The following is a 13,194-nucleotide window of genomic DNA, read 5'->3' on the forward strand; positions in this document are numbered from 1 at the left end:
CTTAAGGAAGCTTCTTATGCAGGAAAACAATTCAAAAAAGCTTCAGAAAGTCCCTGAAACTGACCAGACCCAGTAGACCCCTCCCTGGCAGAGTAGACAATAAAAGAAAGCTGAGAGTGTCTCTCGGAGGAAAGGAAGCTGAACTCCAAGAAAAGTTTCTGACCAGACCAGCTGCCTGGCAGAAGCAGAGAGCAGCAGGGTGTTTAGACCAACTGAGGCACCCGGAAAGGACACTCTTCAGCCTGCTGAGCTGCCCGCTGGCTATGCAGTGAGCTCTAGGTTACCAGCTTTGAGACCTGCATACATGCTTGGATTCTGGTGATGCGGTTGTCTTACAGTCATTCTGCTGTAATGTGACCCCTCACCCATATTCCTGTACGCAACCCCAATAAAGCTCTTTGGATCACCAAACTGGCTGTAGTAGTATTTGTACTTTTGTCTGTTGTGGTTTTCCTGTCTGGGATGAATAGATATGTATGCTGTGTCCCTCTGAAAAAAAGAAAATTTGACACAACAACAGCTGTTAACACATTGCTTTGGGGCCAGGGAGACACTTTCCAGCTTCTGACCCTCGCAACTGAGAGGTGAATCCCTGTCGTTTACATCACTTCGTTTTTGGAAAATTTGTTCCAATAATAATACCCCAAACCACCTCCAAACAAATACCAACAGAAGCTTCACAAACCCCAGCAAAGCTGATATCCTACTCAAAGCGGTGAAAAAAAAAACAGTCTAATCAGGGTAATGTTGTTACACAGGGACTTAAGAGACTCCTGGTTTTCAGCATCGAGCCGTACGGTGCAGGTGTGAGCGCTGTGGCTCCCAAATCATTGCATTAGGCCAGTGGGAGAACCCACTGTTCCCGGTGCTTGTTGGGGGCCGACACAATGGAAGAGCCCCAGTGGCTCTGTGTCAGTCTTTTCCGTCTCTTCTCTTTAGTGACTTTGGGGTGCCAGGACTATGTGTTCTCACCATAGCATGACACTTTGAGAGGCTTTGCCATCTTGAACCCTATGTACCAGACCTTAGTTCCCAGCTGAAAAGCCCCCTGGGCTGCAGATCTTTCCCGTGGAGAAACTTAACTCTGCTTTGCCTTCCTTATCCTGCCCTTGGCCTGGGCATCATCACTAAGCCGTCTTAGAGTTTCTGATCTGGGACCTGGGTGATCTACCCCCTCTCGTGAGAGCACCATGGCTTCAGGTAGAAGTTTGCTTTGTTCGTCCATCACCTGTCTGTCTTCTCAGCAAGGTCTCACTGGTGCTATTAATGAGCAAACACAGCCACTAGTGTTTGTGTCGGTTGCTGATGCTGGACAGGGGTTGGGAGGCGTGGAAGAGATGAAGCCATCAAGGGAGACGGAGCCCTGAGCGTTGTCTTCTAGCTGTCAAGAGAATTCATTGTTTTCCACCACGTCCCTCGTCAGTGCCCATCGTATGCTGGGAAATGGAAAGGGTGGTGGTGGTGATTATTTTCTTCTTGAGTCCTCCCTCACGGGGTTTGCACAGCAGAGATGAACCACTAAATCACCTGTAGACACTTCTCAAGCCTGCCTGCCACCTGTTTCCAGTGCCACTCAAGGGCTGCATTCAGAAGCTCCTCAGTTCTCCACGCTGGCCTGTGCTGGTCATCTCTCACTCAGGGAGCACCTTTGTACCTGTACCCCTGTCCCACCCTCACAGCTTCTTCCTCTGTGCGCTGGAGTAGAGGCTGCAGTGGGCATAGCCAGGTGACGCGTCTATGTTGTGACTCCTAGAAGGACATACCTGAGGGGGCTGATCCTGCCCACGCCATCTCAAGGTGGCATGCAGTGGTTTCATCCAGAGGGTCAGCTTTCTTGGGAGCAAAGCAGCCAGGCAGCCATGTCTGTGCCTGCTGGGAAACTGTGCACTTCAGGAAGAGTAGCAACCAAAAGCACAGACTTTGGAATGAGCAGATGGTTCCCATCCACACTTCCCATTGACGGATGGTGTGATCTTTGCTTGATTATTCTTTGGAGCATCTGTAAAAATAGGATCTGGACCAGGACCATTGGTGACCCAGGGATGGGTGTGTCTGGGACTGAATTATGATCTGGGCCTGCCTTCCAGTCTGTCCCCTGTGGCGAGATCAGCCATGGACTAAATATTCCTCTCCTCCCGTGGGAAGACAGGCAGTGAAGCGGAGCTAGGTACAGTTCGGTGGCAGGGCTGTTTTGATGAAGGCTTGAACTTATCCCCCGAGACTCCTGGCTCCTGGTATTAGTCTCCGGCAAAGTTTGTACGCTTTTATAGTCCTGGCTCGTTTTGGTGCTACTGTGCGACTCCCAGGCCAGGAAGGCAGGGCTGTGGGCTGGCAGAGGCTGTCAACCCTCATGCCAGCCCTCTTGGTGGGTGGAGGCTTGATGTAGTGGGACTGGGCCTTTCTGGGTTTCCTATTCCTTCTCTGTCCCTATGATCGATCTCTCACTTCCCAACCTCTGTCTTGCTCTGCCTTCTTGAGGTTGACCTCCTCTTCTCAGTCTCAAAGTGATTTCTCTGCCTTGTTCCCAGAATCTTCCTTTTATGTAGTAGGGATGCTTGGCCTTTTCACAGAGGCCACTAGCATCACAGAAAGCAGCCTTCACACAGGCTAACCGGAATTTTCATTCCTGCTCCACCCCTCAGACTCCTTGCTGGCTGTATCCCCAGGCAGGAAGTTTGGACGTCCAGGGGCGGAATGAGGGTTGTTGGGTCACAGTGATTGCCTGGGAAGAGAAGCAGAAGAGGTCACTGGTTATGCGGCTTGCAAAGCCACGTTAGTGGAAGTTGGCTTCTCTCTGAATGAAAGGAGTAGAGACAGAGAGATGGCTGCTTCAGCGCCTGCAGGGAGAAGAGAGTGCATGTCCAAGCCCTACTCCACTTAGTGGTCCTAGGTCTATATAGATGCTGTCTCTGCCTTGGGGCCTCTCAAGCCTTCTTGGGGATACAGAAATGAGATCCCCATGAGGAGCAAGGCTTCTCTCTCCTGTGGGAAGTCATAGGCAAGGGTAGAGTGAAGGTGGGGGTTGGTTTGCAGGAGTTGGGATGAAAGTCTGTGGCCTCATTGTCTTGTCCGGCCCCTCAGTGATGTCAGCCCCTCTGGTGGTCTGTAAATGTGTTCTGGGAAAACCAGCTGGTAATAGTAAGGATATGGCTGTTCAGGCAGAGGGTCAAGAAAGAGGCACCTCGCTCACCGGGAGCAGAGTGCTGGCAATGGCTCTCATGCAAGCACACAGCCACAAGGGTCAAAGCAGGGAAAGCTCTCCAGCACTGTAAACAGCTGCGGTGCCCTCGCTCCCATGCACACCCTCCCACCCCTGCTCAAGACCTGGTTGTCCAGCCTGGAGTTGTATATCAAGAACGAGGTGGGCAGCTGCTTTAGGCAGTCGTGCCTGGCAGAGGGCCTGATGGCTGGGACCCTGACTTCAGAAGACAGGAAAGAGAGGAAGGACAGCCAGTCTTGGAGACAGTGCCTGACATAGCGAGACGAGACTGGAAGATGCCGAGGGTCTTAGTTCTCTAAGAGCTTTGTAGAACAGGATCTGGAAGGATGTCCAAGGAGGAATTTCACATCACACATCCTTCCCTACAAAATGAAGAGAAGCCTGTAAGTGTTTAAAAACCTGCTTCACACAGTGAGGCTAAAATAAAACACACTTTCTTACTTGAGGGAATGATGTTTAGTTGTCTCATAAAAGAAAAAATCCCTTTTCTGTCTGTCCCTCCAGCATCAGAGGGAGAAGCAGCAAGAGCTGAGAGAGATCGTGCAGCTCTTTGCCAGTCATGCAGATGGTGTCGCCCTGAAGCAGAGAGAGGAGGTGACTTGTCCTGAGTTCCACAGCTAGGTGGATGCAGAGCCAGGGTCCTGAGCTTGGCTAGCTGTAGCGTAAAATGGGTTTGGGAATGATAGCAGCCTGACTTCAAGCAGTTGTGCTTTGTAGCAGGACTAGTCAGACCAGGGCTGGAACCCTCTATGATCCTGCCGGGGCAGCACTGAGACCTAGATGGGACCCTGGGGAGCTGGAGACATCTGTCCAGCAACAGGTTGAGGAGACTGTGCACCAGTGAGGTATCTGTCAGGGCTGAGTGCTTCTGGGGAGCCAGGGAAGCTACGCAGGAGCCATCTGGGACAGGGGGCTCAGAGTAGTGCAAACAGCCCAATATGTAACAGAGGCAAGAACACCCCCCTCCAGAATGTTCTGTGATTGCTGTTCTAGAGGAGCCCACCTTCAGCTTGCCTGGGGCTACTCTGAAAGGCAGCAGGTAGCTCCAGAGCAGACGACAAAGAGGAAAACGACACGTGCTCCAGGACTCTCAGTGGAGCCTGCTCCCAAACTCTGGGTTTTGCTTTCTGTTTCTTGCAAGAAAGGGTTGCAAATCCAGCTTGCCCAGCAGGTCTGCCACAGCTTCTCACCCAGTGTCTCTCCCCACACTTCCTATTTTTACTCTTAATAACTGCGCTTGGGGTTACCAAGGTCTCCCTGTTGCTATAGTGAGAGGTGATGGTGCCAGCCTTCCAAAGCACTGGACTCTTGGCTCTAAGGGAAAACACAATCTGAGTTGCTGTATTTTGGGGTTTGACTGAGAAGATTTAATGCTCCATTTTCCAGCCTTTGCAACAATGGCAGTTTGTGCTTTAAAAAAAGATACATAAAACCTCGATAACAAAGAATAACGGGCAGTTCTGGGGAGTGGGCATCTGAGACTATATAGAAAATAAAATTTAAATTATGAGGACGATAAAACTTCAGGAAAATACAGAAAATAACAAACGTGTGAAAACAGATATTGATAACACAGCTTCCACGGCCCTTCCACCGATACCCCCACCATCGGTTTTCATTCACAGGCCGGGGCTGGAGACACAGAGCCATAAGGACAGCTCTGTCAGCTAGCAGGTAGGAAATGTGTTCTGGGTGGGGCTCCATCCCGTAGAGTTGTGTGTATACATCAGGTAATGTAACACGACTACACAGGGCCCTTCTTGTTTTCCTCCCCAGCCACTCTCGAAGCCACGTGGTCACCGATGAATTTGCTCCTCCTCTGATGCAGGTGACTGGCCTGCTTGGTCCGGTTCCCCACCAGCATCCCTATGTCCCTACACAAACACGTTCCTTGTTAACCAAAGAATGGTCTCTGAGCAGCGGAGTGGTGTAGCTGTCCCATGGCTCTCCCACCTCACCTGGGGTCTACAGTTCAGCCTCTGTATTTGTAGTAGGACTCCGAGTCTGAGGAGTGTTGATCTACATCCGGTCAAGTTCCAGGGTGGGAGGCACAGACCAGGTGTGCAAGCGTCCGAGCAGGCAAAGGGAGTGAAGAGGAAAGGGGCCTACCAATGCGGGAGTAAAAGGACATTCTATGACTCAGATCCATAGACTATGCAAGATTGACGACCGGGAGCCAAGATGGCTGCTCAGGGCAGGAGTATGGGCTTGAGAAACACGACAACCCCTTGCTTTCTCTTCCATCTTACAGATAAAGCTAAAGCACAGAGAGATCACCGTGCTTACTTAGGGTCACACAGCTCATTGCTGGTAGGGCTGGGATGCAAACCCAGTTCCAGAGTCTGTACTTTTAACCAGCCTGAGATATGGCCCAGAGCTCCAGGGACAGCAGGGTGAGAAGGCCAGTTTGCACTAATGCTAAAGCCAGTCACTCGAACTTTCTAGTTACTGATAGTCCATCAGGATTCAAATTCAGAATGCCTTTAGGGACCAAACTGATAGTCTTTTCTCTTTGGTCTGTGCTCTCAGAGCAACCTCTCCTCCTGCAAGGACCCCTGAGTCCCACCCACCCCAGCCTGGCTCCAAGCAGTCAAAAAGAGACACCCCCCCCCACTTCCTTTGTCTTTCATGGTGGGAAGATACAAGAGGCAGATAGCTGTTTTACACACCAGGAAGTGATGAAGCAAAAGCATAGCATCAAATCCGACTGCCCCCCACTTTTACAGCAAGCAACCAGGCCCAGAGAACTCAGGTCCCCGCTGAGGTCAGGCCCGGGATTCACTGCTCCCTGGATGATAATGGCTTCTTTGTCTTTGGTGGCATGAGTTACCTGGCCAGCCTGCACCATGATGCTGGCTTACTAAATTAGTATCCGTTCTGCCTGAAGCTTAGGCGGGAAGATGCGTCTCACACCCAGGCATAGAACGAAGTGTCTGCTTGCTGGTAAAGGTCCGAGCCATGCAGAAGTGTGTCCTGAGACTCCTGAGACAGACAGCCTTCCTCCAGCCTTCCGCCGGGACTTTCCCTACCCCTCTTTGCAAGGGCAGCCACTTAACAAAGTCCTCCTCTCCAATGGCGCCTTCACTTTCCTGCCAGCCATCGGGCTGTGCAGGATCCCTGCCACAGCAAGGCTATTTTTAACAAGCATCCCAGGCTTCGGGGGGTTGAGGAGAGGGGTAGAAAAAAAGATTCCATTTGTGTATTTTTAATCCATGCACATTTGAGAAGCCAGTGGCGTTCTCATCCCCACTGCAAGGATTGTGGGCAATTGATCAGGCATGGAGCGCTGGGTAATCCTTTTTCTTCCTTTTAACAAGGCTGTGGGGCTTCCAGGGGCTGGGGCCGTGCTTCCCACCGCCTGGTTGTCTCCTGATCCTACTGACCCAGCTCTCTCTCAAACCGCCTGGAGAATCCTGGCAGGGTCTCCTGGGCCAAGGAGGTCTGGGAACCTGACTCTTGGTGCCAAACTCATATTTAGAAATGTCTCTAGCCAGACTTTGGCGTCTGTCCCACATGGGCCCTGGGTGGGGGGGGGTATTCATATGTGCTATCTACAAATTCATTCTAAGCGGGCAATTTCCTCTATGACTATAAACATGGCCCCTGTGTGGAGGGGCTGTGGGAACCTGTGCCCCTTGGGCACAGAGTGCTATGTGCAGGTGAACAGGGAATCACAGGGAACAGGAGAAAAAACTGTCCCAAGGCTTGGGCCGAGCAAATGACGGTGAGAAAGGAGTTCCACCTCCTGGTCGGTCATCTACCCACTTTCTGCACTCCTCCCTGGGTGCCTAGGGCATCCCCCTGCCTCAGAAGGGGTTTTCTGACTTTCAGTGGGCCTGACTGTGCCCGTCTTGCCAATCCTTTTTGCTCTGACTGCCCTAATCTGTGGGGTAAGACCGAGGCCACACGCACAAGGCCTGCTCCTTCCCTCTGTGAAGGGCTGGGCCCTCAGTCTCTCTAATGGCATCGGTGAAAAGCAGCCAGAAGGGCTGTCATCCCCAAAGCACGGCCTGTGCTTCCTGAAGAACCTTGTGCTTTTCATGTCAGAGCATGGTGATGGATGATGTCGACTCAAAGATCGGACTTTCCCCAGTAGCCCCTTAGCTGACGGACACTGTCTCAGTCCTGTGAGCACTCTCTCTTGCACCCGATGCCCTTCTCTGCTGTTTAATGAACACCTACAGGGACACGCTCTGCACCTGCCCGGTGGTGGCCATGAGACCTGAGAGATACAGCAGTGGAAACGTGCTTTCTTCTCTCGAGGTATATCACACCACCCGCCCCTCTGCAGCTCTGCCTTAGCACCTTGCTCTTCAGATTCTTGTGGGAGAAGAGGCTGCTTTTCTATAGCCCCATTTTCTGAAAGAATCTAAATGTATCAAGGGGATTTCTGCCTTTTGCCCCTCCCCTCTCATCCCAGGCAAGAACTCTGAAAAGGGTCAGGGTGACTGAGGAGACATGGAAAATGTCCCACGACTGAACAAATGACATGGAGCACAAAGGGAGCTCAGCCTCTGCTCCAGGCAAACCCCAAGTTCAGATGAAGGAAAACGTACGATGGTAGCTCTGTGTGTGGGGGTGGGGTGGGGGTTGGGATCAGCTCCTCCTTTTACAGGAACCATCTCAGGGTCAGAGGAAGTGGGGAGATGGCCTCAAAGCCAGCGATAGGCCTCCAAGGCCAGAGGATGGTGAGATCTGGAGCCGAGCACAAGGCTGCCCTAGGTATCGCTCGCCCTTGGGAAAATTGCCTTTTCATGTGGTTGGGGGTGGACATTGCAATTTTTCTTTGAGGGTTAATTGTTTGGCTGACAGCACAGATAATTAGGAATGAGAATCCTGGAGAGAGGGTGACAGCACCATCTGCTGTGAATATGTTTCAGCCCCACCTCACAGGAGGGCCAGGACGTGCTGTTTCTGTGTGCACGCACATGCACACACACACGCGCACACACGCACGCGCACACACACACATACACATGCGTCAGCAAAGATGTGGCTGTTCCACCGTTTGCTTTCAGTCCAGCACCAGATAATCCAGGTGATGGTGTCATCAGTGGGCCAGGATAGTGACCTGCTTTCTGAGGGCAGCTTCTTCCCTTCCCCCACTGCACCTGTACATACACTGCACACTCAGAAAGTACCGCTAGTACTAGGCACTGGTTTTTGTTCTTTCCTGCGGTCTATTGTGTTGTGCCTGGACCTCTGCTGGCTGCAGGCAGGCATGAGGGGCTACATGAGCTACTTGGAGCCATTGTTGTCTGGGGTCATCTTCCTGTCTCAACCAGCATCTACTACCTGCCCTGACTGGCTTGCATCTGTGATGCTTGCTCCAGAATCAGGCTAGCCCTGACTGCTGTGGTCAGGGAAGGATGACCTCAGTGAAAAAGCCCTGTGTGCCAGTGGCAGAGTTGCTTCAGAATCAAGCTGAGAAGCTGTTGTCCAGAGTGGGGGCCCTTTCTTCATATGGGCAGAGTCCTGTGGGATTACCCTTCTCCTTTTCAGTTCTTAGGAATAGATCACATACGTGGGATAGCATATGGAGCATAGACATGCCCTTCAAAGGGAAGAAGAGTATCCATCCTGCCGTCCAAAACGACTCTATGCCCACCATGCTGCTTGCCGCCTCTTACAGGAGGCCCTCGGTGCAGAACTGTGGAGAGGTAGCTGGGAGGCTGGTGGTTGTGCAGCACTTGATCGTGACCAGTTCTCCTTGGGCTCGGGATGCTTCAGCTGCCACACCACCTCTCCAGCCCATTTTCCTGCTTCTCAACCTCACCCTTGTCTCTCCTTGCTCTCCTTAGACTTACCTTTGGAGAAGAGACCAAAAGCATGACTGTCTTACCTGCTCCCTAACAGGACGAGTGGCCTCTTGCTTCGTTCTCACTCAGCCCTCATCCTCTGGGGATGACTTGACATTTAGATGAAATTAGCCTAGCACAGGAATACTTCCTGGGAAAACATGGTAAATTGAAGTTGGAAATACCAGCCTTGACTTTCTCCAACTTACTCTGTGACGTTCAACAGTCATCTCAACCTCTCTGTGCTTCTGTTTCCTCATCTTTGAAATAACGCTTCGTGGACCTACTACAAAACAGGGTGGAAAGGCAATTTCTAGGGCGCAATCTAAGTCATTGTCATCATCTTGCTTCAATAGTCCATACAGGCCGGAGGGAAGAACGTGTGTGCTCTGGTTCCTTCACTACCTGCACCCAGGGCATGGTGCATCCTCTTTCTGAAGTGCTGGTCGTCTGGGCTTTCATTCTCCGTCCATAGCATCTTCTCAGCAGCTGGTCCACTGAGGCTGAGAGGACCCTGGGTGGGTCTCAGCCATGTGAGCAGCTGTCCAGACCTGTTGAGAGGGACAGGGCTGCCGTCCCAGTGGTCCCAGTGTTCAGAGCAGGCGGGTGCAGTTGCCGCGGAAGCCTCATGACGCTTCCTTGCAGAGTATGGCCCACAATCTTGACTCTGGAATGCCAGGATTCGGGGGGACCAGTGTCAGTGTCTTTGTCCCTTGTGCTGGGGGGCAGGGGAGCTATATCTCTTTTCCTGTCTCTTCCTTTGAGATGAAGGGCTGGAAAGGCATTCATCATGGGTTATGGGTAGGGTGGTCTTCCTGGAGCCCCCAGCCTCCAGCACCCCAAAGCCTTGCCCCAGGATTTGGTGAGTAAAGGAATGTCCTGTTCTTCGCCCTTCCCATTGGTGGAGTGAGAGCACCTATTTCCTTCCTCTCCCAGAACACTGGGACAGCTCAGGGCTCCTGTTGGGTCTAAATTGAAGCCTGCGTGACCACTAACAGGTGGACACCTGGTTGAAAAGGGAGTCTTTCAAGTAGGTAGAAAGAAGTATGCAGAGGTAAGAAATCAGGAATAACGGATGTGTACATGCATGCGTGTGTATGTGTGTGTGTGCGCGTGCATGCATGCATGCGTGCTTGCATGCACATCATATGTTGAACCTGTAGTCAGAGCACGCTCAGTGGGAACCCTACATGGCATAGCTACCAGGCACTGTGGGATCGAATAATAAAGACCAATAAGAGGCTGGGTAGAAGACTCCAGAACACTTCACACCTGGACTTGTATGTCTGGGTCTGGTTGTGATGGAGACCTCTGTTCTCTTTGCAGATCCCCTCTGAAGCAGCCGGGAGCTCGAGTCACCCCATCCCGGAGGATTAGGCCAGCCGGAAGTGGAAGAGAGAATGGCGTGGGGCTTACCCAAAGCTGAGCAGTGAGCCAGGGCTCCTGGGACCTGGGGCTCCGACTGGGAGGCTGTACCACTGGAGTGACTCAAGAGGGATTGATGCTCTGGCCCCCAGCGACATGCACGTGGTGTAATGACAGGTAATGAACCTGAAGCTGGGCTATCCGTTATCAGTGATATGGCAGGTAGGGAAATACATCAGCCTGTATTCGGCCTACAGTGTCAGCCTCGAGAAGATAACTGTGCGAACTAAGCCCATGAAGCCTGATAAGATGATAGATGGACACCTTAGAGTTATTTGTTTTCACCCATGTGCTTGTTGAAGCCAGGTACCGGAAGATTTAGCATCAGCAGAGTTCACTTCCTATGTGGGAAGGAAGGCCTAGCACCGTGGTTATGCATGTAGCATATCTTATTGGAGGGATTCAGAGTACAAATCAAAAAGTCACTATTGTCACGAGTTCCTGCAAGAAACGGGGAGGTTATGTCAGCGAGGAAATTGAGGTAACAAAGGGCAAAGGAGCTCTTATGTACCCGTGAGGGAGTAGATCTGGGGCTCTGCACCTTGGGAACACCTTGGTTCAGACACCTAGAATTTTGCTCATGAAAAATAGAGAAGTGGACTGTGCCTATCTGTCCCTTCAAGGGTGCCTAAGCAAGCAGGGGAGGACTGAAAGTGCCTGGGGGTGGGGGTCAGGTGTAGGATATAGAGGGATACACAGGGTCTAGCAGATTCTTTGGATCTAGCAGTTAATTCCAGGATTTAGCTAAAGCAGGAAACATCAGGTAGATCTCTAGGACCTAGAAGGCTCGACCTCTTGAAACTTAGAAGGGCAAGGGGCCAACAGGGCTGGAAATGCCACCACAAAACTGTTATGACTGGTTGTTTGGTCTGTACCAAGTGTACCGTGAGGGTGTCGCTCTGGCAGCCTCCCCGTGGGGAACAAAGATGGCCGAGACAGAAGCAAAAATAGCTTGAAGTCTTGGGAAATGACCTGGGGCAATGGGAGAAAGGCCAGCAGCTGACAACAGGAGGCCCTAGAGGGTGTGGCAGATTCCATCTAGTTCAGACAAGGGTTGAGGTCTCAGTCAGAGCCAAGGGCTGGGGAGGGGCAGAGCATTAGGACTCCTAGGTGGCCTTGCTTTAAATCAAAGAATACCCTGAAGGAATTTAGCAAGCTAAGCCCCTCTCTAGGAAATGGATAGATTACCAGTCCAGTGGCACCCCCACCTACTGGAGGGAGTGGAAAGAAAAGGAACTTGAGTACTTGGAACAGTGGGGACTGGCTGAGCCTGGGGGAGGGAGGAGGCAGCTCTCTGGTTCTGAGCATCACTGTCAGCGTTCCTGTTCTTGGTGGAGCAGATCTACACATTTCAGACTGGACAGGGGACTGGGGAGGGCTGACTCTGAGAAGGGTGTTTCGTGGGAGAAAAGTGGGGGCCGAGTGGAGGCAACAAAAATCCTGCCCTGCAGGGATGGGCTAGGGTTCTCTTAGTGCGCGTTTCCAGGGATCCTAGCTGCGTCAAACTGATTAAGCAATGTTTACCGAGCACTTACCTTATTAGTTACTTTTCAGTCACAGAGACCAAGCAACTGACAGAAACAGCCTGAGATAGGGAGGATTTATTTTGGCTCATGGCTTGAGGATATAGTTTATCACGGCGGGATAGGATTGAGTCATTACAATCTGTGTGAATGCTTATTATCTGTGTGAAAGAGGAAGCACAGAGCTTGGACTGGAACCAGAGCTAGGGTATTTACCCCAAACCATACTACTGAGGCCCTACATCAGCTGGCCTCCTACCTCAAAGGTTCTATAGCTTCACAAAACAGCATTGCAGCTGGGGACTGAGTCTTCAAATCCTTGAGCCTTTGGAGGACATTGAACATTTAATGGTTAATATGGAAGTTACAGGCTCCGAAGCCAGAACTTCAGAGGGCAAGATTAGTTTGGGTTTCCACTTCTCTGACAAAACACCATGGTCAAAAGCAACTTGGGGAAGAAAGGGCTTGTCTCATCCTATAGCTTATAGTCTGTTATCCAGGGAAGTCAGGCCAGGAAGTCAAGGCAGAAACCTGGAGGCAGGAACTGATGCAGAGGTCATGGAGGGGTGTTGCTTACTGGCTTGCTCCTTATGGCTTGCTCAGCCTGCTTTTTTTTATACCCTCCAGGATCACAAACCCAGGGGGTGGTATCACCCGTGTCAATCAGTAATTAATTAAGAAAGTGTCCCCAACAGGCTTGCTTACATGCTAATGTGCTGGGGGCATTTTCTCATTTGAGGTCCCTGTAATGGTCTGTCCTGTCTCTTTAAGAGACAAGCCACACCTCCACCATCTGCTGAGGCAGGCTGATCTACCTGCTTGCAGCCTGAGTCTCTTCCTTTTCTGTCTCCCTTTTGGAGAGGCAGCTTCCATCTCTCCCTTCTCTCTCTTTCTCTTCTCCTCTCCTCTCCTCTTCTCTCTCTCTCTCTCTCTCTCTCTCTCTCTCTCTCTCTCCTTTTCTTCCTTTCTCCCTTCCCCCTCCATAACCCACTAAATAACTATCCAACCTCACTCTGCATGGCATGCCTATCTGCCTGTCTCTCACCTGCCACATGGCTCCCTGCCCAGGTCCAGCTGCCTTCGGAGACCTGCGGCATGGTCTCGTGGTGTGCCCATCCATCTGTCTCTCCTCATGGCCTGCTACAGCTGCTTGGGGAACTGCGCCATCCCTGCCTGGGACTGGCTGCTCTCAGGATATGCTGCTTGCTGCCTACTGCCACATAGCCCA

General features: G+C 51.6%; 1 protein-coding gene across 1 annotated transcript in view; it reads left to right on the forward strand.

Annotated features, from left to right (window-relative positions):
- Zbtb7c (zinc finger and BTB domain containing 7C) overlaps positions 1-13,194 on the forward strand; it is a 298,672-nt gene that overhangs the window by 56,615 nt on the left and 228,863 nt on the right. Inside the window, exon 2 of the mRNA XM_026783651.1 lies at positions 10,345-10,560. The gene's annotated coding sequence lies outside the window, so the exon portion shown is untranslated. The remainder of the gene's footprint in view (positions 1-10,344; positions 10,561-13,194) is intronic.

This window comes from Microtus ochrogaster, chromosome 18 (genome assembly GCF_000317375.1).
Source record: "Microtus ochrogaster isolate Prairie Vole_2 chromosome 18, MicOch1.0, whole genome shotgun sequence".
Taxonomy (NCBI): Eukaryota; Metazoa; Chordata; class Mammalia; order Rodentia; family Cricetidae; genus Microtus; species Microtus ochrogaster.